This window comes from Hyla sarda, chromosome 3 (genome assembly GCF_029499605.1).
Source record: "Hyla sarda isolate aHylSar1 chromosome 3, aHylSar1.hap1, whole genome shotgun sequence".
Lineage (NCBI taxonomy): Eukaryota > Metazoa > Chordata > Amphibia > Anura > Hylidae > Hyla > Hyla sarda.
The window spans coordinates 25968092-25989444 of record NC_079191.1 but is presented as its reverse complement, the minus strand read 5'-3'; the positions used below and the strand labels follow the sequence as shown (position 1 = coordinate 25989444).

The following is a 21353-nucleotide window of genomic DNA, read 5'->3' as shown; positions in this document are numbered from 1 at the left end:
GAGCAGTATCATAGTCGTTATATCCTTGTACATAGGAGCAGTATTATAGTAGTTATATTCTTGTATATAGGAGCAGTATTATAGTAGTTATATTCTTGTACATAGGAGGCAGTATTATATTAGTTATATTCTTGTATATAGAAGCAGTATTATAGTAGTTATATTCTTGTATATAGGAGTAGTATTATAGTAGTTATATCCTTGTACATAGGGGACAGTATTATAGTAGTTATATTCTTGTACATAGGGGACAGTACTAAAGTAGTTATATTACAAGCAAAGCTAAAGTAATTAGATTCTGGTTCTTAGGAGCAGTATTGTAAAAGTAATATTCTTGTACATAGGAGGCAGTATTATAGTAGTTATATTCATATGCATAGGGACAGTATTATATTAGTTATATATTCTTTTACACAAGGAGCAGAGTTATAGTAGTTTTCTCGCAAATGGGGGCAGTATTGTAGTGATATTATTATGCATAAGGTGCAGTACTGTAGTAGTTAAACTTTTGAATATAGGTAGAATTATTTAGGTAGTTACATTCTTGACTATAGGGGGCGACATAGCAGAAGTTATATTTTTGTCAATAAAAGGCATTATTATACAATAGTTATATTCTTATACATAGGAGCAGTATTCTAGTTGTTATATTCTGGTAATTAAGGGCAGTATAATTATAGCAATATTTTTGTATACAGGTTATATAGTATTAGTTATATAGTTGTACACATGAAGCATTAATATAATATGGATGCAGACAACACCTGCCCTTCCCTGTACAATGACAAAACGCATGCTCATTACACTGTTATATACTAAAAGTCAGTGCAGAATTTTCTGACTTCTGAGGGGTAGTTAGACAGATAACATTTGTTATCTGTCAGGGTGCATTTCTGTCTGCACCACCAAAATCCATCAGTGCTAGGAAGGAGGAGACATGAGCCATCCCCACTGATGCAGCCCAGTCAGTAATCTGACAAAAGAATAAACATGAAGTGCAGAATTTTGTGCCATGGAAATTCTGCAGTTGCAGCAGAATCCCGTTGAAGACAATGGGAGGCTGTTGCACTAGAATTTCCTCGCAGAATTTCTCCTCTCAAAAATTCTGTACTGTTAATGTAGCCTTAGAGATGCACAAGTCAACACAAACTTGATTCCATTCATAAAAGGAACATGTTGTTTACATGCAACAACCCCCAGTAGTGCACTTTATAAACTTTAGAATCTTAGATCTAAAAGGCTTTTAAGACAAATAAGACAAATGTTACATAATTTTAGATAGACAGATCGATTGAAAAATTAAGATTCTACCGAATGTAGCTGACTATGGGTCGCAACCAATGACCTGCTTCACTCACTTACTTCATTCATTTATTTGAGATTATGAGATATTACTGCAGAACCATCATGTAACGGCGGTGGTTGGCATCCGCCGACGTGTACCTTCATCCACCGTCTTCCAGGGACGTGCAGCGCGCACAACTCCGCTTTCTCGCTGCAGACTGAGAACTGTGACTTCTGCATCTGCTCCTGTTGCTTCCAGCAGAGGTCGCACTAGGTCAGTTGCTCTGAAGATCCATGTACACCCATGATCCAGCCATCTCTCCAATCACACACCCTCCCCTGCCATATAAGGAGCCTCTGAACTTCTAGTCTTTGCCTGATCTTCTAGTGTTTATACCTTGAGCAAAGGCACCTGCTATCTGACCTGCTGTATCCTGTTTATTGACCTTGGCTAGTTCCTGATTGTGTTCCCGCTTTATTCTCTGTTCCTGTTTTGCCTCTCCTGGATTGATTCGGACTGCCTGACCATTCTATTGTGGTTTGGAGCTGCTACTCCTCCAACACCTGAACACTTACAGCTGTGCTACATCTTGCTGTTCCAGGTTCCCAGACCTGGCGTCACCAGCACCATCTGGTGTCAACCGTCTCCCTCTGTGGTGATCTCTACTATCAAGTTCCTGATCTGCTAAAGCCAGCTATCAACCAAGGCCGTTCCACCATCAGGATTGGCTAAAAGAACTCGGTAAGTGACACAGAGGGTTCACACCCCATGGAGCGTTACACATCACAGCTACATTTCCTCTTCTATAACACCACAATTGTTACTGCATAGCATTACTTGAAGGATCATGAGAAAATAAAGGTCCAGTAAACATAGTAATAGCCTTGCTTTTGTATGCAGAAAGCAGTGTCCTGCAGTCACTGAGCTCCTGCATGTGAGTATTCATGAAATCCTCTGTGTGGCATTAGCTCCATTTGACATCTCAGCAGCTGTTAAACATGGTTCGTCATTTCTTGTCTGCTGTGTGGCTTGGTAGGGAGAAGCTCAGAATGAAGAGTGAAGGCCACTAAAACCCTTTGTAAATGTGGTTTGTGGTACAAAGACATGCAAGTCAGAAGGTAATAAATGGTGTCAAGCTAGTTTACGAGTGAAATGATTGTCAGAAAGTGTAATAATACAAGGCATGTCACACAGCCAGCAATTCTAAAATCATTAAAGTGTACCTGTCATCAACAAAAACTTTTTATATAATGTAGATAATAGTATTATATGTATATTTGTAATATACATTGGTTAAAAAAATATGTATATTTTTGTCCCTGCAGCTATTGCCTGTGTCTTTCTATGAGGAGTCCAAATACAGGAAGTGATGGTGGACAAGCAGAGCTCTGTACACTGAGGACAAGCAGGGCTCTGTACACTGAGGACAAGCAGGGCTCTGTACACTGAGGACAAGCAGGGCTCTGTACACTGAGGACTAGCAGGGCTCTGTACACTGAGGACTAGCAGGGCTCTGTACACTGAGGACTAGCAGGCCTCTATACACTGAGGACAAGCAGGGCTCTGTACAGTGAGGACAAGCAGGGCTCTGTACAGTGAGGACAGGCAGGGCTCTGTATACTGAGGACAGGCAGGGCTCTGTATACTCAGGACAGGCAGGGCTCTGTATACTGAGGACAGGCAGGGCTCTGTATACTGAGGACAGGCAGGGCTCTGTACACTGAGGACAAACAGGGCTCTGTACACTGAGGACAAGCAGGGCTCTGTACACTGAGGACAAGCAGGGCTCTGTACCGTGAGGACAAGCAGGGCTCTGTGCACTGAAGACAAGCGAGGCTCTGTACACTGAGGACAAGCGGGGCTCTGTACACTGAGGACAAGCGAGGCTCTGTACACTGAGGACAAGCGGGGCTCTGTACACTGAGGACAAGCGGGGCTCTGTACACTGAGGACAAGCGGGGCTCTGTACACTGAGGACAAGCGGGGCTCTGTACACTGAGGACAAGCGGGGCTCTGTACACTGAGGACAAGCGGGGCTCTGTACACTGAGGACAAGCGGGGCTCTGTACACTGAGGACAAGCGGGGCTCTGTATACTGAGGACAAGCAGGGCTCTGTGCACTGAAGACAAGCAGGGCTCTGTGCACTGAAGACAAGCAGGGCTCTGTGCACTGAGTACAAGCAGGGCTATGTACTGTGAGGACAAGCAGAGCTCTGTATACTGAGGACAAGCAGGGCTCTGTACACTGAGGACAAGCAGGGCTCTGTACAGTGAGAACAAGCAGGGCTCTGTACCGTGAGGACAAGCAGAGCTCTGTACACTGACACAAAGAATGGCTCTGTACACTGAGGACAAGCAGGGCTCTGTACACTGAGAACAGGCAGGGCTCTGTACACTGAGAACAAGCAGGGCTCTGTACACTGAAGACGAACAGGGCTCTGTGCACTCAGGACAAGCAGGGCTTTGTGCACTGAGGACAAGCAGGGCTCTGTGCACTGAAGACAAGCAGGGCTCTGTGCACTGAAGACAAGCAGGGCTCTGTGCACTGAAGACAAGCAGGGCTCTGTGCACTGAAGACAAGCAGGGCTCTGTGCACTGAAGACAAGCAGGGCTCAGTACACTGAGGAAAAGCAGGGCTCTGTACAGTGAGGACAAGCAGGGCTCTGTACACTGAGGACAAGCAGAGTTCAGTACACTGAGGAAAAGCAGGGCTCTGTACAATGAGGACAAGCAGGGTTCTGTGCAGTGATGACAAGCAGGTCTCTGTGCAGTGATGACAAGCAGGGCTTTGTACACTAGCAGAGTTCAGTACAGTGAGGACAAGCAGGGCTCTGTACAGTGAGGACAAGTAGGGCTCTGTACACTGAGGACAGGCAGGGCTCTGTACACTGAGGACAAGCAGGGCTCTGTGAACTGAGGCTCTGTGACATGCTTTGGGCTCACACATCAGGATGATTGACAAGCCAGGAGCCTGCATAGAGCCCTGCTTGTCCTACCTCACTTCCTGTATTTGGACTCCTCATAGAGACACACAGGCAATAGCTGCAGGGATAGCACTTTTTTTCCCAAAAATATACAATTTTTTTAACCAATGTATATTGCAAATATTCATATAATAGTATTATCTACATTATATAGTACGTTTTTGTTGACGACAGGCACACTTTAAAAAAAAAAAAAAACTGGAGAAAAAAGGGAGACTGTACCCCCCCCCCCCCTAAAACTGTGCCACACTTGTTTATGGGCTGACTCTGGTACTGCAACTTAGCCCCATTTAATCAAATTGGTTGCATGTACTGTACAAAAAAAAAAAAGTGGCAAGATATGCACTAAAGTTTATGCAAACATCAAATGATTTGAAATAACATTACTGCTATATTTACTATACTTTGTATGTCAAGGTTTATTGTTCTTTTTCATCAGCCCCCCTGCCACGTCAGAGTGACCTCATCAACATATATATAACTCCTTTAAAGGCTATACTGACCAAAAATACACGGTAGACCTCTTTCACATTGCCATCCGGCTCCGTTAAAGGGAGCTCCATTGGCAATTCCAATGTAACAACAGGAGTTTAGCAGAGGAATAAAATTGTGCAATGGGATCCATCAGGAACCGGTAAAGTTGGTTGCGCTCAGACTTGTTTTGGGGCCGTTCGGTGCAAGAGAAAAAAAAGCTGAATGGATCCAGAATGGGATAGAGCACAATGGCAATTTCTATTGTCAACTATTTCTCCAGTTTTGGATAAAGCTGTATCTGACATTATAAAGTAACACTCATTACTTTTTAAAGGAGGAGTGGTTTGCGTGATTCAAATATCCGAAAATATCACACGTAGCTGCCCTTATTCCCAATACCACCATCTTCCCATGTCACATTCACAGAGCTACAGAAAGTTATATACCGTATTTTTCGCCGTATAAGATGCACTTTTTCTTCCCCAAAGCTGGGGGGGGGGAGGTTGGTGCGTCTTATACGGCGAATACACATCTATTTTCTGTAACTTAATAGTCAAATCACTCATTTGTAATGGTTAAAGGGGTACCCTAGAGGGAAAAATAATAATAATCATTCTTAATATATATATATATTTTTTTCTAAACTAACTTGAGCTATAAATGTATGAATATATGTAAATTATTTCTATTTAAAGGAGTAGTCCAGTGGTGACTCAGTGGTGAGCAACTTATCCCCTATCCTAAGGATAGCGGATAAGTTGCAGATCGCGGGGGGTCCGACCGCTGGGGCCCCCTGCGATCTCCTGTACGGAGCCCCGACAGCCCGCGGGAAGGGGGCGTGTCGACCTCCGCACGAGGCGGCGGCCGGCACGCCCCCTCAATACAACTCTATGGCAGAGCCGAAGCGCTGCCTTTGACAATCTCCGGCTCTGCCATAGAGATGTATTGAGGGGGCGTGTCGTGCGGGGGTCGACACCCGCTATCTGGGTCGAGAGCCGGGGCCCCGTACAGAGAGATTGCAGGGGGCCCCAGCGGTCGGACCCCCCGCGATCTCAAACTTATCCCCTATCCTTAGGATAGGGGATAAGTTTTTCACCACTGGACTACCCCTTTAAGACTTCTATTAAGCACTGAAGGAAGCCATGTAGTTCTACCCAGTCTAACACAGTGCTCCCTGCTGCCACCTCTGTCCATGTCCGGAACTGTCCAAAGGAGGAGCAATTCCAATAAAGCAAATCTCCTTGGACAGTAATTTTTTGGCACCAGTAGATTTACGGAAAGTAATAATATTAATGATAAAAACAACATTATTATAGTAGATACTATTAATATTATTGATTAGTCATTTTGTTTTTCTTTAGCTCTAGCATGACTACTAGGGGGGTGTTGAGGGGGGGAACCCCTCCTTTATTAGGTAGGGTACAGGCATTTCATGCCTGCAGCCTATTCGACACAGAAAGGGATCCCTTCGTTCATCATGGTTAACAAGTCAAGGTAAGTATTTTATAACTTTTTTTAACCCCTTAAGGACGCCGCCCGTTTTTAGCTTAATGACCAAGCTCAATTTTTTTAATCTGGAATGTGTCTCTTTAAAGGGGTAGTCCAGTGGGGAAAAACTTATCCCCTATCCTAAGGATAGGGGATAAGTTTGAGATCACGGGGGGTCCGACCGCTGGGGCCCCCTGCGATCTCTCTGTACGGGGGCCAGGCTCTCCAGCCAGATAGCGGGTGTCGACCTCCGCACGAAGCGGCGGCCGACACGCCCCCTCAATACATCTCTATGGCAGAGCCGGAGATTGCCGAAAGCAGCGCTTCGGCTCTGCCATAGAGTTGTATTGAGGGGGCGTGTCGGCCGCCGCTTCGTGCGGAGGTCAACACGCCCCCTTCCTGCGGGCTGTCAGGGCTCCATACAGGAGATCGCAGGGGGCCCCAGCAGTCGGACCCCCCGCGATCTCAAACTTATCCCCTATCCTTGGGATAGGGGATAAGTTGTTCACCACTGGGTCATCACTGGACTACTCCTTTAAGTTGTAATACCTCTGACATGCTTTTACTTGTGACATATTGTACTTTCTATTAGTGGTAAATCTTTGTTGATTCATGCAGCATTTTTTGTGAAAAACTTCAAAATATTGTGTAAAATTGGAAATTTTTGGGCGTTTTTTTTAAATTATTATTCTTTATGGCATTCACTGTATGGGAAAAATTAGGTTATTTTTATTCTGTGGGTCGGTACAATTATAGCGATACACAATTTATATAGCTTTTTATTCTGACAGCCAGAACTTTTAGATTTTTTGTCCAACTCCATTGTTTGAGGGCTTATTTTTTGTGGGACAAGCTGTTCGTTTTATTGGTACAATTTTTTCGATTCATGCTAACTTTTGATCTTTTGTATTCTACATTTTGGACCAAAATTGTTTTTTTTTTTTACGGCGTTCACCACGTGGGATAAATACGATTATCGTTTTATTGTGCAAATCATTATGAACGTGGCAACACCTATTATATATAGTCTGAGCGTTTGTTTTTTTTTGGGTGGTAATATAGGGTTTTATTGGGAAAGGGGCATTGATTTCATTTTTCTTACACTTTATTAATTTATTTAAAAACCTTTTATTTATTTTTTGATGTATGCTTTGCATCAATAAAAAAAGATAAGATTTTACGAAAACTTGTTGAGTGCCGGGATGTTTCTACATTACATTACCATTCTAATCCATTGATTTACAGTGCCGACCTCCCATTTGAACTTTAACTGTCAGTACTACACTGTCTAACAGCCCGTGCGATCAAGCCTATGGCTGGACTTCACAGGCTGCTGTACTAGGCAGACAGGAGGCCATCAGCTGGCCTCCTGCTGCCATGGCAACCAAGGGGATCCTACGATTACATCGCGGGATCGCCGTTGGTGGACATGGGGAGACCCCTCTGTCAACCTCATAGATGCTGTGGTCAGGACTGATCACGGTATCCATGGTTGTTAATTCTGCCGAGACCGGCACGATACCGATCTCGGCAGTTGCAGTGGGACCTCGGTTTTGATTGACAGCCGGGTCCCGCCGGCGATATCCTGCAGCGCATTGCACTTTCAAGAACATAGCTAGGGCGTATGCATATGTCTAGTTGCACTAACTAGCTAGCAACTTGGAAGTATGCATCAGTCCTAGGGCGGGAAGGTGTTAATATAGGGTGATTACAATATAAATAATAAATACAGGGCAATCTGGGGGACAGTAATACTAAGGGGGCATTCATTCGGTTTCAGGGGCTACAGTATGTGGCAGTATCATATTCAGAGGGAACAGTGTGGCAAAATTTTATTCAGAGGGCACAGTGTGTTTTATTCAGAGGGCACAGTGTGTTTTATTCAGAGGACACAGTGTGTGGAAGTTTTATAATAATAACAAACAGGAGGAGGAGCCAATGATGTTCAGACGTCAAACTCTGAATTCATGACGGTCTGGGCCAGATGAGGAGAAGAGAGAAGAAGTCACCTGTGAGTAACCTATACCATTGTGTACTCGGCATGGTGGTCCCAGCAGAGTAGTAGCCAATTGTAAGTTCCACAGCTTAAATCATACTGGGTGTTATAGTATAACATAATAAATACATCTGAAGCACGTTCCACTTACTTGCCAATAGGTATGTTTGATAGTTGAAATAATTTTACACAACACTCTACACTGCCTGTTTTCATCATGTAAAGTAGAAAACCTGTTTAAAATGTTCATCCCACCCTTGTCCATATATACTTACAGGGGAAGGAGGAGTCAGAGCAGCAAAACATTGGGCAGTAGAGGCAGCCTGTCACTCTAGTGCCAGCACCAGTGTCGCAACGCACCTCTAGCCGGTGATTTAACTCTGGTGTCAATGAGAAACAGATGAGTCTGGAGGAGAGGGGACCAGAGGAGGGGAGTTTGCGGACAGGGGTATGAAGGAGAGGAATCTGGGGGATGGGTTTGGGGGACATTGGTCTGGACTGCACCAAGGCAGGGTGTCTGCACAACTCATGCATCCCTTCGGGTGAGTCTATATGATGCAGGCTGCACCACATAGTACAGATAGGAGATACTAATTGATTGCAGCAGATGCATTACAATAATTAGGATGTAATGAATGCACATAGTGACTCCACTACTAAGGGCAGCTCTGGAGTATGATACAGAATGTAACTTGGGATCAGTGCAAAGTAAGTAAAGTAATGGTGCCTACACAGGCTGTAGAGAGCCTCCTGCCCTGACCTCACATGCATCGCCTGTCCGGATCACCGTCTCCTGATTTTACTGCTCCCCAGCGATACGGTAACAAGAAGACTAAAGCTTAATTTTGTAGCGTCATGCATCATTGAGTGCTTACGACTCCTTTGCCCTTTTCCTTTTTTGTGGCTTTGCCATCACATAGCCACAACCACTTAAAATGCTATCCCCCCAGATTGGTGGGGGTTTCTATGCCAATGGTCATGAGAAACTATGGTTTTCCCAACTCACAAAGATATCCCCTAGATGTCTTAGTGCCAATATCCCATCAAATCAAAGGTTTGTATTAGGAATAACGTAAGTCACAGTGAAATATTCAGGTTTTGGACTAGATACAACAAGTATTTCCATTCGAAAAAACTATACCAAAGCAAAATAAGTAAAAAAAAAGCGCAAAGTAATTAAAGCGCAACGGTCATCAAATCTGGGCCATAGAACCTACATACATAATCTGTACTGTGTGCAGATTGTGTATTAGGCAGTGTTTTTACCTTCTTTATTACCCCAAAGAGCAGTTTTGATGGAAGCTGTACACAGTCAGATAGGCGTGGTTGGGGTTCGCAATGCCTCGCCGCCGCCACGCCTATTCCCTGCACGTCAGCGCTGGAACCATTGTGTGATTGACACACAGGTCCCAGCGCATGCGTCCCTTCACTTATACCCCGTGCGCCCGCGGCGTGTTGTCATGGCAAGCGCTTGCTCCCGCCACCTACCTCCTCAGTGTGCATGCCCAGTGCTAGAGGCAGGGAGCGCGCTTCCTCTCTGTCTCTAGGCACTGGGAATAGAAGCAATAGAGCGCGCGTCTCCGGTCACCGGCACAGCAAGAAGAGGATAGCGGGCACTATTAAATATTCAGTAATCATAAAAGTGCACATCTGAATAAAGTTTTCTTTTTAACAGTAGAACATGACGATACATGCCCCGGAGCGCATGGGGGATAAGCGAAGGGGTGCACGCATTGGGACCTGTGTGTCAATCACAGCGGTCCCAGCGCTGACGTGCAGGGGATAGGCGTGGCATTGCAAACCCTGGCCACGCCTATCCGACTGTGTGGCTTCCATCAAAATCTGATTTTTGGGGTGATAAAGGATGGCAGACAGAAGGTAAAAAACTCTAATACACAATCTGCACACAGTACAGAGGCTTTGTGTAGGTTGTACGGCTTAGATTTGATGACAGTGGCGCTTTAAACTATTTCCAAAGCAAATAAGTAAAAAAGGTACAAACAGTAATAAAAGTATATTTAACCTGTCCAAAATTTTTAAACATAAAATATTTTGGCCTATTTTTTGCACAGTACAGCTCAGCCTGCTCCCATCTACACTCCCGTCATTGACACAGTGCATTTTATCAGAATGGGAAGAGCTGTAAACATTAATGATTTGTACAGAGTGATGCAGCTGCCAATGAGCGGATGAATAATGTGCTCCAGTTGTGTAATACGTTCCATTTGCTCGTTCACAAAGGGGGGGGGGGGGGGGGTGCAGCTTTGATCAGGAAGCACACGAGACAATTATCCTCCGAGAAGCTCTGAACTGGACACTGATCACTCATTTTCTTTTCTGATGAGGAGACACACAAGACTCATCACCCACCCAACAAAGTGCCTCATTGAGAATTGTAACCCCAGGCAGCGGGAGCGGGGGGGGGGGGGCGAAACTCATTTAAGGCCAACATGAAAAGGCAGAAAGTCGCAAGAGACTTACTTTGTGTATACACATTGAGGGTGTCGCTAATGATACAAACGAATTCCTGGAATGTCAGGCGGTATCACAGAGTGGTGCGGGGGGTCTGCACATAAACATTCGGATGATTACTGATACAGTATTCGCTTTTAATATCACTCTAAAGTCATTTTTCAATTTAACTAATTAAATGCATGCCAACTATGTTCTCAGTTAACCTATGTGGTACCAAAGAAAAGCAAAAAAAAAAAAAAAAACACAGTATATCATAGGCTTTTCATCAATCAAGGTATGCAGGGTACCATTAAGAAGCCGTTGCAAAAATTTTAAAAATTGAGTGATTCATCTTTTTAGATTTATTCTGTCTATATGGCTGATGGGATCTGCTAAATTTCAGATACAAAAACTATAGCGGTTAAGTGAACGCATCTAAGGCTCTATCACACTGTCATAGTTTCCATTATACCGTATATACTCGAGTATAAGCCAAGTTTTTCAGCACGGTTTTTCGTGCTGAAAACACCCCCCTCGGCTTATACTCAAGTGAACAAAAAAATATTCATCTGGAGGTCCGCAAAAAGAACATCTGGAGGTCCGCAGGTTGAAGACCACTGCGGCCTTCGTCCTCATTCAGACCCCCCTTTTGGGTAGGAAGGTTGAGCTGGTCCGGGCCGTCCATATTCGACCTCCTATGCTGCAGGGACCGTCCGGTGGGGAGGGTTAGTCTTTTTGGGCTGTCCATCTTCCCTGGGAGGCCCTCTTCTCCGCTCCGGGCCGGCCCCGAACTTGTGACATTGCGTTGACGCCACCGCGCAGGGACATCCGTGTGCAGCAGATGTCCGCGATGTCCCTGCACATGAACGTCCCTGCGCGGTGGCGTCAATACACCGTCACTAGTTCGGGACCGGCCCGAAGCGGAGAAGAGGGCCTCCCAGGGAAGATGGACAGCCCAAAAAGACTAACCCTCCCCACCGGACGGTCCCTGCAGCATAGATGGCCGAAGATGGACGGCCTGGGCCAGCTCACCCTTCCTTCCCAACTGGGGAGGTGAATAGAAAACAAAAGGGGGGTCTGGATGATGACGAAGGCCGCAGTGGTCTTCAACCTGCGGACCTCCAGATGTTTCAAAACTACAACTCCCTGTCCGGGCATGCTGGGAGTTTTAGTTTTGAAACATCTGGCGGTCTGCAGGTTGAAGACCACTGAGAAGGGATTGACAGGCGGTGATGATGACGGGGGTGATAATGACGGGGGTGTTGATGACGGGGGTCTGGATGATGACATAGGGGTGATGATGTATTTCCCTAGGCTTATAGTCGAGTCAATAACTTTTCCTAGGTTTTTGGGGTGAAATTAGGGGTCTAGGCTTATATTCGGAACGGCTTATACTCGAGTATATACTGTAATTTAAACCAGGCTGACTGAGCTAGATCCATCATGATGGACAACAACAGCCACCAAAGGACCTCATTGACTTTTATTAGGATCCATCAGGGTTCCGTTGTGGTGTCTTTCATTTCCCACCAAATCTAATAAAACTGCTCAAAAATGCAGTAGCAATTCTCTAAAAAAAAAAAAAAAAACACCAAAAAACACCTGTGTGGAAACCTAGCCATATGAAGAAATGTTTAAAAAGATTTAGGGCAGTGTCACCCAAGGCCAATTTTTCATCTTTGCTGCTTGTGGGAGAAGAATACATTGCTCCTACCTGTGCCAAAAGTGCAATCTTCATTCAATCCGCACACTATAAATGTTTTAAATATACAAGTGCCAATTAGGTCCAAGGTGCTATTAGCGATTCTGACCAACCGGTCTAAAATTGTGAAACAATCTAATCTTCAATGAATGGTGCCTGCAAGAACACCCCTAACTTGGAGGATTAAGGATATTGGTACCTGAGCTAGAAACACTTTTACACTGCCACATCGACATGTTTCGCTACAGATGTAGCTTTTTTAAGAGGTAAGCGGGCACTAAGTAAAAAAATGCAGACTCTGGTGTTTTAAAACCTCCCATATGATGTCACAGGAAAAGGAAGTGCATGAGACATGAAGATTCCCCAGTCATTCCACTCTAAAACCGATTGACAACTACAATGACCAATAGGAGAAAACCTCATCTCTATACATTAGAGATGAGCAAAGGTAAAGTGATTCTATTCGTTACAAACTTCTCGGCTCGGCAGTTGCTGACTTTATCCTGCATAAATTAGTTCAGCTTTCCGATGCTCCGGTGGGCTGGAGACTCTCTCCTAGGACTGTATCCACCTTTTCCAGCCCAAACGGAGCACCTGAAAGCTGAACTCATTTATGCAGGCTAAAGTCAGCAATCGCCGAGCCAAGAAGTTTGTGACAAATCAAATCACTGTAACTTCGCTCATCTCTACTATACATAATCAACCAATCACCACAATTGTTTGCTGAATCTCCTATGAATGATAGGAATAATTGACATGAATCCCGGCCTATCAACTGGGCCTACTGTGACGTGCTGCACCGTCTCCCTATGCACAGACAGATTATCTCCCGATTCTCGGAGTGGAGAGATTCCGTCTGCGCATGCGCCGTCATCAGACGGCCACTAGTAGACTTACGGCTGTATAGGATGTCTGACACATAAAAAATGTCTCACACATAAGAAGAGATATGTGTGAGACATTTTCTTATATTTGACACATTCTATACTATCGGTAGAGCATGAGACTCTCTGCTTTATTCAATAAATTATACCTAAGGATTTAAAACAGACCTGGCATAGATATGGATAGAACAAGAGAATCCCTCTATACTTATTGGAGATCCCCGACCGTACGCTAAGTTCCTGCGCAGCTTGACTGCGCATCCCGCTAGTAGACTAAGCCCCGGCGCACAGAAGTATGCACAGCCAGAAGTCTACTAGCGACCATCTGATGACAGTGCATGCGCAGACGGAATCTCCCTGCTCCTAGAATCGGGAGAGAATCAGTCTGTGCATAGGGGGACGGCGCAGCATGTCACAGTAGGTAGGACCCAGCTTGATGGGCCAGGATTCATGTCAATCAATCTTTCCTATCCTTCATAGGAGATTCAACAAACAATAGTGGTGATTGGTTGATTATGTATAGAGATGAGGTTTTCTCCTATTGGTCATTGTAGTTGTCAATCAGTTTTAGAGAGGAATGACTGGTGAATCTTCATGTCTCATGTACTTACTTTTCCTGTGACATCAAATGAGAGGTTTTAAAACCCCAGGGTTGGCCTTTTTTTTTTTTTTTTTTTTAGTGTAGCTTACCTCTTGATAAAGCTAAATCTGTAGCGAAACATGTCGAGTCGGGCAGTGTAAAAGTGTTTTTAGCTCAGGTGCCAATATCCTTAATCCTCCAAGTTAGGGGTGTTCCTACAGGCACCCTTCATTGGAGATTAAATTGTTTCACTATTTAGACCAGTTGGTCAGAATCGCTAACAGCACATAGGACCTAATTGGCACTTGTATATTTTAAACATTTATAGTGTGCGGATTGATTAAAGATTGCACTTTTAACAATCCAATTTTTGGGTGTATGGGAAGAAAGGGTCATTTTTGGATCACCTGATGTGGATTTTATCAGTGCTCTTGTAGCTATCTTACTCCCGGCCAAATCCGTAAACAGAATGTATATACCGAAGTATATTGAAGTAAATCAAACAGAGCCATTGTCGGTTTCAGATGCTTCTACCCTTTAATCAGTCCTTCACATCATTATATCACCTTTGTCATTAACATAAGTTCCCACCCTCCCTAGTGGGATGTTCTAGCATATAGGGAGTGAGCAAATAGCATGAGGGATGTGCCTTGTCCTCGTGGCACTCCACTTCCTCTACACGATGGTGGGGGCCAAGATAGGAGAGAGCAGATGGGGGGAGGAGTGGACAAGTAACAAAAGTATGGAGTCTTCATCTTAAATGGGCATTTTACATATACAGTATATAAAATTTATATAAACACACATACATCTATCACACACCTGCTGGTGATCTATAGGAATATTGTTTTGGGATTAACCCTTTATACACTGGTCTCATCCTTGGTTGTAATACCTGTGCAAAAAAACACAAAAAAGAACAAAAAGACCGCCACCCTTCTTTTCCACTTAAAGTAAGAGAAAGGGTTGTACTGCCCAATCCGTTGCATGAGTGAAGTTCTTGCTGCCATAGCAGAGCGGGTATGCCGATTCCAGTCACTGCAGGGGCTGCAATTTAAAACCTGCCCCACAAATGCATAAAACAATACAGACTGTAAGTAACCGCAAGTACCTAAGGATAGATCCTGTTGAAAACTAAAAACACTTCTGAATTGCAAAACCCATATTTGTTAGATGTTGATCTAGCTAGTCATGGTGTATGTTAAATTGTTGATGGACATGTGAGTAAATGTGGTTTGAAAATAATCTCTGCGAGTTATTGTTTTCTGCCTACGCAGACCCGTAATAAATGTCGAATTTCTGGAAATTATCCCATTTGTCCACTCAGGTTTGTGGTTGAACAGTCATCCCGTTAGTTGTCTCCCTTCACAGCTTCTTTTCTGCCAGGAAAGTAGGTTTAGATTAATTACTAACACTTTAGAACATCGGGGCATGTACAGCAATTAAGGAATCTTCAAATACAGACTGTCGAAAAGTTCTCTTCTCTGTTCTATAATAGATTATTCTGTATATTTCCCCCTTAAAGGGGTATTCCAGGAAAAAACTTTTTTTTTTTTAATCTCAACTGACTCCAGAAAGTTAAACAGATTTGTAAATGACTTGTATTAAAAAATCTTAATCCTTTCAATAATTATCAGCTGCTAAAGTTGAGTTGTTCTTTTCTGTCTGGCAACAGTGCTCTCTGCTGACATCTCTGCTTGTCTCGGGAACTGCACAGAGTAGAAGAGGTTTGCTATGGGGGATTTGCTTCTAAACTGGGCGGTTCCCGAGACACGTGTCATCAAAGAGCACTTAGACAAAAAAGAACAACTCAACTTCAGAAGCTCATAAGTACTGAAAGGATTAAGATTTTTTTAATAGAAGTAATTTAGATATCTGTTTAACTTTCTGGAGCCAGTTAATATATATAAAAAAAAGTTTTTAAATCAACTGGTGCCAGAAAGTTAAACAGATTTGTAAATCAGAACAAATAAAAAGGCATGTACGTGCACTCACCGCTCAGCAGAGACAGTTCAGTGTGGGAGTCCGGTTCACGGGGAGCTGGACCACAGTATCCGTGAAGCTGGTATGGCGCTCAGAGGCTACGCCAGCAGATTCACACATGAACGCGTGCTTCTTCCGGCCTAGAGGCCGGAAGAAGCACGCATTCAGGTGTGAAACTGCCGGCGCCATACCACCTGCACGGATACTGTGATCTAGCTCCCCGTGTACCGGACTCCCACACCGAACTGTCTCTGCTGAGCGGTGAGTGCACGTACGTGCCTTTTTATTTGTTCATACCGATACTTCATATCTTTGTATGTGCACCCCGCAGGAGATGTCATAATAGGTTGCCGAGACCGCGCATTTAAAAAAATATTTACCCTTCCAGTACATATTAGAAGCTGTATACTACAGAGGAATTTTTTTTTTGTTTTATTACTTTTTTTTTTTTCTTCTTGTCCACAGTGCTCTCTGCTGACATCTGATGCCCATATCAGGAACTGTCCAGAGCAGGAGAAAATCCCCATAGCAAACCTATGCCGCTCTGGACAGTTCCTGACACGGACAGAGGTGTCAGCAGAGAGCACTGTGGACAAGACAAAAAAGAAATTCAAAAATAAAATAATTTCCTCTGTAGCATACAGCTCCTAATATGTACTGAAAGGATTAAGATTTTTTTTTTTATAGAAATAATTTACAAATCTGTTAACTTTCTGGGACCAGTTCATTTTAAAAAAAATGTTTTTTTCCACTGGAGTACCCCTTTAATTGAGACATTCCGAAAATACCATTCGTGGGCAATGTATAAGAATTACAGGGCCATATATTACAATGCAAACACTGTTAAAATACAAAATATCTGAGATTGAGTGGTTTTCTTAAATTAGAAAAATTTAGCTGATTTATTCTTAAAAAAAAAAAAAAACTGGTGGAAAGATGTGGTTGTTTTACTTTTAAATAAAAATTTGAATTTAATAAATGAACATGCCATGCTAACAAAACCTTTACATATTGGCTGAGTGAGAAGGTCCTTGTGCTAACAAGTGCTGCAATCAAGGACCAACAACGAAACAGCAGTGGCAACAGGGGAGCGAGGAGGAGGAGTATAGTTTTGTTTTCTATTAAAAGGGATACTCCCGTGGAAAACTTTTTTTTTTTTTTTTTTTAAATCAACTGGTGCCAGAAAGTTAAACAGATTTGTAAATCACTTCTATTAAAAAATCTTAATCCTTCCAGTACTTTTAAGGGGCTGTATACTATAGAGAAATCCAAAAAAGAAATGCATTTCCTCTGATGTCCTGACCACAGTGCTCTCTGCTGACCTCTGCAGTCCATTTTAGGAACTGTCCAGAGCAGGAGAAAAATCCCCATAGCAAACATATGCTGCGCTGGACAGTTCCTAAAATGGACAGCAGAGGTCAGCAGAGAGCACTGTGGTCATGACATCAGAGGAAATGCATTTCTTTTTTTGGATTTCTCTGTAGTATACAGCCCCTAAAAAGTACTGGAAGGAATAAGATTTTTTAATAGAAGTGATTTACAAATCTGTTTAACTTTCTGACACCAGTTGATTTAAAAATAAAAAGTTTTCCACGGGAGTACCCCTTTAAGGACCTTTTTCTACTCCGTCTCCAGCAAGAGTTGAATCATTTTTGTTCCTCATGGATGCTAAGAGGCCAAGTAGGTGGCAGAGCTGTTTTGTAATACTACTACTAAAGGGTCAGACTGTTCTGGAAACAATTTCATGAGAACATTGTGAAACCTAAAAGATAGGAAGTCACCTCAGGTAACGTCGTCGTCAGGAAGGTCTTGTTTTCAGCTAACTACTCTGCAATCATGACCTGTGTAAATAAACTTCCCCAAACTGTTCTCCTTTAATCTTATTTGCCCCTTAACAAATAAAATAAAGACGCACAACTGCATGTGAGGGTGGAATAAAAGAATAAGAAAAATAAGGACGAACGTTTAGGATTTCAAAGCTTTCCGCACTTAGAACTTGCAGCTAGCAAAAACAAAGGCAGAGACTCCAGCGCTGCATCCGTTTCCAATCATTATATTTTGGTTACTGACTTTGTACCAAGATGTGCTCTCCAGCTGCTGAGTTCAGTATTAACGCTACATCATCAAAAGGGTAATTAAATCATTAGAGGAGAGCAGGAAGTCAAAGCAAAAAGAAGAGAAGAAGGAACAAAAAAAACAAGGTTTACTACATTCACACTTCCATTCATAACGCAAGACGCTCTACTCTGCCGGATCCATCGAACGACAGATATCACCGGATCCTGACAAACTTCATGGACTTATAATGGGGTCTGTCGAACTCTCCTGTAGTGTTCTCAAAGGGGTATTCCGCCCCTAGACATCTTATCCCCTACCCAAAAGATAGGGGATAAGATGTCGGATGTCTGGGGACCCTCGCGATCTCAGCTTGGGCAGCCCGGACATCCGATGCACGGAGCTAATTTTGCTCCGTGCCGGTTGATTGGCAATGCAGGGCGGAGGCTCATGACGTCATGGGCATGCCCCGCTCGTGATGACATGGCCACACACCCTCAATGCAAGCCTATGGGAGGGGGCGTGACGTCAGTCACGTCCCCTCCCATAGGCTTGCATTGAGGGTGGCGTGGCCATGACGTCACAAGCGGGCGTGCCCGTGATATCACGAGCCTCCGACACTGCACCCGACACTCTAAACAAACGCCAGGTGCAGCAGGGAGGTCCCTCAACTGGGAACCCCCGTGATCAGAAATCGATGTCTAGGGGCGGAGTACCTATTTAATCTTTAAGGGAAAACAGTTTCAGTTACCACTGTATTTTACCATTAGGTTATGGTCACACGTACAGGATCTGCTGCATATTTTGTGCAGCTGATCTTGCGCCCCATTAACTTCAATGGGTAGCAAAAATCAGCTGCAGAAATATGCAACAGATCCTGTATGTGTGAACGTATCCCTAAGTATGAATAAATCTGCAGCAAAAGCTCTAAACTATGTTATCTCATAGTCTAGAACCTAAATTGACCTTTAGGAAATATCTTAACTAGGGATCGACCGATATCGATTTTTTAGGGCCGATACGATAATCTGTGGAGGTTAAGGCCGATAGCTGATAATTTATACCGATATTCCAGTATAAGTTATCGGCTATTTATGAGCACCAGTAGCCTGGTAATAGGCTTCCCACCACTGTGGGTTTGCGCTCGACTTCAACGGACACCTTAAACGTATCCTGTGGACCTCTGTGGTTTCCACAGGAGATACCGTGGTCCGGTCTGTACTGGATGGTTGCCATAGCAATACCATCTACTTGTCAGCATGTGGTGTACATAGCTGTGGTCTACTACTTATGACTTAGTTACTGATACTATATCTTACTATAGACTCATCGGCATACTCTATGACCATTTGAGCAACAGTGCCTTTATAAGTTGTCCCCTGAGGAAACTGCAAAATGCAGTGGAAACACGTTGGGCTGGGACTATATATATATATATATATATATATATATATATATTGGTGCTTAATATACATTTTTTTGGTGCTTTGGTGCTTAATATACATTTAATCCATTTTTATGGGTCACAACCTTTGGTGTATTTTAAATTAGTAGTAAAAGTGGTCCGATCTGTACTGGAAGGTTGCCATAGCAATATCATCTACTTGTTAGCATGTGGTGTACATAGCTGTGGTCTCATACTTATGACTTAGTTACTGATACTATATCTTACTATAGACTCATTGGCATACTCTATGACCATTTGAGCAACTGTGCCTTTATAAGTTGTCCCCTGAGGAAACTGCTAAATGCAGTGGAAACGCGTTGGGCTAGGACTATATATATGTATATATATATATATATATATATATATATATATATGTGTGTGTGCTTAATATACATTTAATCCATTTTTATGGGTTACAACCTTTGGTGTATTTTAAATTAGTAGTAAAAGTTATGGGTTATTTCCCCCAATATTTTTTCTATGATTTTAGCTGGGAAGGTAATTTGAGTTTCAGACCAACTGTAGGGTCAATACAAAACTACAGACATCTCTTCTACCATTCTTTATTGCAGTCTTCTTGATGAGCTCAATCCCTTTTATATAAAAAGTAACCCAACACCCAATGAATAATCTCAGGATGCTTTACTGCTGGTAAGACACAGAACTCGTTGCTCGTTGTATTGATCACCTCTGGACTTTCATGGACCCAACAGTTTCACCAAACACAAAAATTTACCTCAGAGGTCCAGGGGTAAAGTTATTTTCTCTGAAGAAGCAGCAAGTGTTCATTTTGCCTACACTATGAAGTGTAAAGGACAGACATGCCAGGTCCTCCAGTGAGTTCTGAAACACATGTTCATCCAATTTCCCGAATATTTTCTGATATTTATTAACACTGCCTAAATGAGCCATTAAAGGTCAGTCGTGTGATTATTTATTAAAGGCAGAGCCTCTGTTTTGTATGTAGTTATGTAATTACACAAGTACAAACAGGAAGATCCCTCAGAAAGACCTTCATTCACTATTCTGTGTCAGGACTCGGCTACCGGTAATGAATAGTTTCTGCCAAATAAAAGAAAAAATACCAGGCCTCCATGTCAGATTCTTCTTCTTCTGTTGATTTTGACACCAAAAAGTAATACTTTGTTTTTATAGGACATACATTCGTTTCTTTCTCACTACCCAGTCTGTGCTATCCAGGGACACCAGATGCAGCGCAACGACTTGCCTAGGGCCAATAAGAGCTTATCTAAAATGTTATAAAACATGACAAAGAAAGCGCGTTAAAATATAGTGAAAGGAAAAATAGTTTCTGAATTTCACAAAATGTAAACTTCATTGTGAACGTCTTCCAGATCACATGTAACATCCAGAGACCATCCAAAATACATAAAAGGGGACGGGGTAGATTTATTAAAGGGGTACTCTGCTGCTCAGTGTTTGGAACGCTGGAGACGGCGCCAGTAACTCGTAATGTCATGGCCCCGCCCCCTCATGACGTCACATCCCGCCTCCTCAATGCAAGTCTATGGGAGGGGGCATGACGGCTGTGCCCCTTTAAGCTCAGTTTTGAGCACAGATCAGCTGTAAATCGTAAATCTTGCACTTTGCACAACACTTTGTCACTCATGGCTGATTTGCTTTGTGCTTGTGGCAGGGCTTACAGCGGAGAGGGGGGCTTTTGGCACAAATGGGGTGTGGTCACCCTTGTGGGCCTAGTTGACATCTGCTTGCAAGTGTTAATTGTATAGAGCTCTGAGCTCTGGCATAGATTAATAAGGCTGCCACACAGGGAGCCACAGATGCACCTGCACCTCTTGATAAATTCAAGGCGACGTTACTCTGGAAGGAGTTTACTTAAAGGGGTACTCCAGTGAAAAACTGTTTTGTTTTGTTTTTTTTTAAATCAACTGGTGCCAGAAATTAAAACAGATTTGTAAATTACTTCTATTAAAAAATCTTAATCTTTCCAATACTTATTAGCTGCTGAATAGTACAGAGGAAATTATTTTCTTTTTAGA

General features: G+C 43.2%; 1 protein-coding gene across 11 annotated transcripts in view; it reads right to left on the bottom strand.

The window, feature by feature from the left end:
- The window catches only part of SUPT3H (SPT3 homolog, SAGA and STAGA complex component), a 565704-nt gene that overhangs the window by 285404 nt on the left and 258947 nt on the right, over positions 1-21353 (bottom strand). The window contains exon 1 of one of the 11 annotated variants that reach the window (XM_056563936.1): positions 10709-10727. The exons of the other annotated variants lie outside the window; for them this stretch is intronic. The gene's annotated coding sequence lies outside the window, so the exon portion shown is untranslated. Of the gene's footprint in view, positions 1-10708; positions 10728-21353 lie in introns of those variants that run through there. 11 annotated transcript variants of the gene reach the window in all.